Source organism: Lactuca sativa, chromosome 2, assembly GCF_002870075.4.
Source record: "Lactuca sativa cultivar Salinas chromosome 2, Lsat_Salinas_v11, whole genome shotgun sequence".
NCBI lineage: Eukaryota > Viridiplantae > Streptophyta > Magnoliopsida > Asterales > Asteraceae > Lactuca > Lactuca sativa.
In genome coordinates this window covers 149,258,973-149,264,941 of record NC_056624.2, presented here as the reverse complement: position 1 = coordinate 149,264,941, position 5,969 = coordinate 149,258,973, and the positions used below count along the sequence as shown (strand labels likewise).

The 5,969-nt window shown below is 37.8% G+C and overlaps 1 non-coding gene across 1 annotated transcript; it reads right to left on the bottom strand.

The window, feature by feature from the left end:
* Window positions 1-3,227: 3,227 nt before the first annotated feature.
* Window positions 3,228-3,334, bottom strand: LOC128132545 (small nucleolar RNA R71). Its single transcript, XR_008230589.1, has one exon. It is a non-coding gene; the product is annotated as a small nucleolar RNA R71 (small nucleolar RNA).
* Window positions 3,335-5,969: the final 2,635 nt, after the last annotated feature.

The following is a 5,969-nucleotide window of genomic DNA, read 5'->3' as shown; positions in this document are numbered from 1 at the left end:
CTTGGGAGCGAGAGGATCAGATGAAACTGAAATACCCTCGTCTTTTTATTTAGTTATTTGTAACCACTTAATTGCTTAAACTCTAATTTCGGGACGAAATTCTCTCTAACGGAGGATGATGTGACAACCCGAAATTTCTAACTTATACATTCTTCATTTTTATCAAAGTTAGCCTCGTTTTGCTGTTTTATAATGAAGTTTTGGGTCTATAGGAGTGCTTGAGACTTAGTATAATCAAGATATGAGTCATAGAATGGGTTAGTATGTGTGTAGCGTCACGAAATCGGGCCAAACACACCTAACAAGGTGTGTGCGGCCGCACACCCATCCCCAGCCGCACACTCTCCCATATATATATACTACACTTGTCATTTTTGAACACTTTTTCACTTCTTCAAAGCTAGAACACGTTTTCTCTCAAGTACCATCCAAAGTCTCACGCCAAACTTCAATCAAGTGAGTGATTCATCATTTGTTTAGTTAATATGTGGCCTTAACTAGCCTTTCCCCTTGCCTTGATCCATGAAAACATCCATTTTTAGTCAAGAACACCAAGAACACGAAGAACACACACTAGTTTTGGACCTTAATCACCCTTTCAAGCCTCTATAACGTGTATACAATTATCATAACTTGATTATATGCTAAGAATACTTGATGATATGCAAGAAAAACATGATTTTATCATGTTCATAAAGGGCGTGCGGACGCACACATCATGTTGGCCGCACCCACCCTTTTTAGGTCCAAAAGTGGTAATAAACTTCATATAAGGCTAAAGCATGAAGTAATAAACCTTCCTAGACGAGTCCTAAAGCCTTAAAATACGTTTTAGCACATTCCATAGGGAGTGTGCGGCCGCACACACCCCCTAGCCGCACACCCTGGCTGCACACACATAAATAATGTGTATTTTGACCATACACTCCCTTGTATAGCCATATACCCCTTATATGCAATCTTATATGGTTGTACCACTTCAAAATAAGTGTTTACTAGCCCCTAAGGTGGTTTCAATTCAATAATTAGTTGTTATAAGCACTAATAATATTCATATATGTATCATTATATGTTAAATAGGATCCGCGTGTGTGCTCAAATCTTCACTTGACACCTAGCATTCTATACAATCCGTTCATCCAAACCACTCACTATAGGTGAGTTCATACCCCCTTAATCAATATTTTAAATGTTTTTAAATGCTTTTATGGGGGGATACAAGTTGAATCATGCTAGTTATTATATCAATCACATGTGATTAATAAGTAGCATACAAATGGATTTACTACTCTTTTAGCTATTTTACCAGACAAATCACTTCAAATGGCTTTCCAAAATGTTTTTACTTGTTTAACACTCTTTATCAAACTGTCTTTCATACTGAATGTTTCTTTTCAAATTATGTTACAATTGTGTTTCAAACAAAGGTTTCCTTATACTTTAAATTGTTCTTATCAAACAAAATGCTTTCAAATCGTTTTACAAACTGACATCAAGTCATCCTTTCTTAGTTACTAAACTTTTCAATGGTTTTACAAAACTTCTTTTATACTTTTATATTGTCAAATGCATGCCTATGTATGTATAGTTATATGAATAATGTTTAAAGGACTTAGGAAGGCTAGCTCGCTTTATCTCCTTTTCCTCGTTGGGATGTGGATTTAGGGCATCGGTTATCCGTCCGAAGGTCGTCTAAATATTAGTTATATATTATGTATACATATATAGACATAAAAGTTATATCAGTCAATTCAATACCCTTGGGTAGCAAGGGTATACGTTCATGTTCATACGTACAGGTCATATTACTAGTAAACTACGATAGGCGTAGTTTAGGAAGTTACTAATACTATTACTAGAACAAAGAATCATACAATGAGTTAGTTCAGTACATTTCAATACTTGCTAGATAGAGAGAACACACAATACAGCTAGTACACACATTACATTTCAATACTTGCTAGATAGAGAGAACACACAATATAGCTAGTACACACAGTACATTTCAATATTTGCTCGATAGAGAGAGAACACACAATACAGCTAGTACATGCAGAACATTACAATACATACAGGCTAGACAAAGGGAGACCATACAATACAGCTAGCACATTCATTACATATACATTATTACATTTATGTGAGCCACTAAACGGGGCATGGCACTACCTGCCATGACCGTTTTTGTATCCAAAATCTCCTTAATTGGGGAGGGTATGAGTTTGCGTATAGATCTATACTGGATTGACTATCCTACACCTTGTTGCTCGCTACAGTGGGACTTACAAGACTACGGGTGCCAAATGTCATTTCTTACGGCGTCTTACATCGTCGTTTTACTAGAGTCGGTAGCAGGATACAGGCCGATCACATGGTACTTTAAATTACAATTGGTTTAAGGTAGTTAGTACAACAGTAGTCACGTATTACAATACTACAGTACTATAATATTTTTCCCATTACATTCACTTCGTGAACATTCACACGATGCACGGTAATGTAAAAACTATGTTTTTGGTTAATGGTAGTCGGATTTGGGAAAATACACACTCTTACAAGAGACACACATAGATACTAGATGCCTTAGTAGAAGGCTAATTTTAGTAGGAAACATAGGGTTTTCTAGGAGGTTCAAAACTTTTACATACTTACACTTCACATACTTACAAATACATTCTTACGAATTCAGACACTAAAATACTTATGATCTCACCAGCTTTAAAGCTGATACTCTCTTTCAAAATAACTTGTATCCTCAGGTCAACAGTAGACAGGTACCGATGCAAGATTTAGAGAAGATGGAGCTCGTTCAAGACTCGTCTTTCATTTTGATTTATACTTTAGTGTCTATTAAACATGTCAGAACACACTTGTATTAAAATTATATTATTAATGCTATGGATGATGTTGTTGTTTGTTTACTGCTATTCATTGTTGTGATACTGTACATGATGTCCTCCGCACCATAACGTTTCCGCCGCTCTATGGTTTTGGGGTGTGACAATCATGAGGATGCTTTTAGGCATCTAGATGAGGTCAATGACATTGCAAATTATTTCAATGTCCCGAATGTTAATAGAGATATCATCTTGCTAAGGATGCTTCCCGTTACTTTTAAGGTAGCTGCTAAAGATTGGTTAAAAGCACTTCCACCTGGTACAATCACTACTTGGGCTCAGATGTGCAAACAATTTTTGGACCAATTTTGCCCACCATCAAAGATAGCTAAACTCAAGAATGCAATAGCCAACTTTGAGCAACAACCGGGGGAGTCACTATACGAGGCATGGGAGTGTTACAAAGGATTGTTAATGAATTGTCCTCAACATGATCTTAATGTTCAACAAGAGATGTCTATTTTCTATGATGGGGTCAATGTTATGACAAGGCAACTCCTTGATTCTCAAGGGCCACTGACAAAGAAAAATCCAAGAGAGGTCAAGGAGTTAGTTGAAGAATTCGCAAAAAACTCTCGTGAGTACCACAACCCAAGACAAGATTGAACAAAAGGCAGTGGGGGTGCACATTCTGAAGAGATGGCTGCTATAATGGCGATGTTGAATAATATGGACTGAAGATTGACCCAAATGGACCAATCAATTCATGCAATAAGAGTTGGATGTGAAAGGTGTAATGGTCCACACTTAACTAATGATTGCAACTTGGATGAGTATGGGAACAAGAAGGCTTAAGTATGCTACTCGACTGGAGACAAGTATGATGAATATTGGAGAAAGCCAAAGAAGGAATGGCTGCCATACAACGAGTACAAGAAGCAGAAGGAGGAAAAATACAGACAGACTGGCAGGGGCTTCTACTAAAAGGAGCAACCCCCAGCTGAGAAGAAAGCTGATCTGGAGACCATGTTAGTTCGTTTCATGGAAGCTTCAGAGAAAGGACATGATGATATAGATGCAACATTAAAGCATCAAAGAATAATGATAAATGAGCATCAAACCATGATGAAAAATCAGCAAACAATGATGATTGTCCAGCAAACATCATTAAGGAATTAGCAAGCCTCCATCTACAAACTTAAAGCTCAACTTGGTCAACTTACTACTTTGGTGAATGAGAGATTATCCCCCCAATTTCCCGAAAAGAATACTCATTCCCAAGTAATGATGATTGATATTGTAGAAGAGGCCATCTCTGAGTTCTTAGAAGCACTAGAGGAGGAGCCAAAGCCATCCGAACCAAAGCCAAAGAAGTTGAAGATTGAAATCGAAGATATTGCTGAAGTGCCAAACTCACGACGTAAGCCCAATATGCTCACGTCGTGGGCTCAGTTTGAATATAAAAATTATGTAACTGTGTCGGTCTATCAACCGCCTTTACCATTCCCGTCTCGAGCTAATCTCAGACCATTAGAATGGGAACATTTGGAGTTTATCAAGCAAGTGAAGGGTATTCCTAATAATACTCCTTTTATTGAGTCGCTATCTAAAATTCCAAAGTATGCTAAGTTCCTTCAAGACCTTATGAACACTCGTCAGCAGTTAAAGAAGAACTCCAAAGTTATTCTTAGTGAACAAAGCTCAAAAGCTGTATTGGGAGAGATACTTTAGAAGATGGGAGATCCTGCACGCCTCACTCTTCCATGTGAGTTTGGAAACAATTTGCAGACTTATGCTTTAGCTGATTCTGAGGCTAGCATAAATTTGATGCTATATTCATTCTATCAAAAGTTGAATATTCAGAACATGAAGGCTACAAAGATGTCCATTCACATGGCCAATCGTTCAGTGACTCATCCTAGGGGGATTGTAGAAGACATCCTTGTTAAAATTGGGAAGTTTGTTTTCCCAGTTGACTTTGTGGTCATGGATATGAAAGAGGATGTTAATGTCCCAATCATTCTTGGTCACCCCTTACTAAATACTGCTAGAGCTTTAGTTGATGTTCGTGAATCCAAGCTTACATTGAGGGTTGGTGATGATGAGGAAGATTTTGGAGTACAAGATGGATTTCAAGGAGAAGATGTTCAAGGAGAGGTGTTCAATATGGATGAAGAAAATGATCTTGAAGAATTAGAGAAGCTTATGGAGGAGGAAATCAAGACAATTCATCAAGTCAAACGCACCAAGCCAAGAGCATCTGTTCCACTTGTTTTCGAAGTGTTTGCTTATAAAACACCAACAAATTTGGTGAGTGAGGAAAACGATGAATTGTCAAGTGATGAAGATGAGGTTACATCGAAGGAAACAAGTCCAATGGTGAGGGAATAAAAGATTACTATGGAGCTTAATAAGAGTAATGAAAAATTAGAGACTAAAGGGATCAAACGCAAGCTCAATGTAGATGAAGTGAAAGATAAAAAAGAAAATTCGAAGAAGGCGTACATTAGACGAGTTCAAGCATACAAGAGGTGTTGGAAAGAACAAATAATTCAGGTGGTGATGGACTCCCCTAACAGCTCAACGTAGGGAGGCACAGAGTCCAACTGTGACAACCCAAATTTATTGTCGTTACATAATCCCGTTTTCACTAACGGAATTCGTCGTTATGTATTAATTTCCGAAATATTTGGAGTCGTCAATAAATAAGTATCTATTTACTTATATTTTCTTGACATTATCATTTTAGTATAAGTAAATATAACTTGTATGTGTTAGTCCCGTTTAACCAAATAAAGTTATATTACCTTTCAACCACTTCACCCGGGTAAAAAGTTTTAACCCCGTTAAGCTTTAGCATCGGGTAGCCGTGTACCGGGTGCAATACCCGAGGCATATAAAAAGGAAGTGTATACCACTTGAACACCCTTTACCACCCTCTCACTCTCTCTTTCACTACTTTCTCTCTCTAGACCCGATCTCGACCCCGAAAACCGCGAATTCCGGCTTCCTAACGTAAGAGTTTCTTCCCTATCTTGTTCTAAACATATTCCATTGCATTTAGAGCCCAAAAATCATAAGAAATGGTGGAATATATGGAGTTTACGGCCTAGGAAGCCCCTTAGGCCGTAA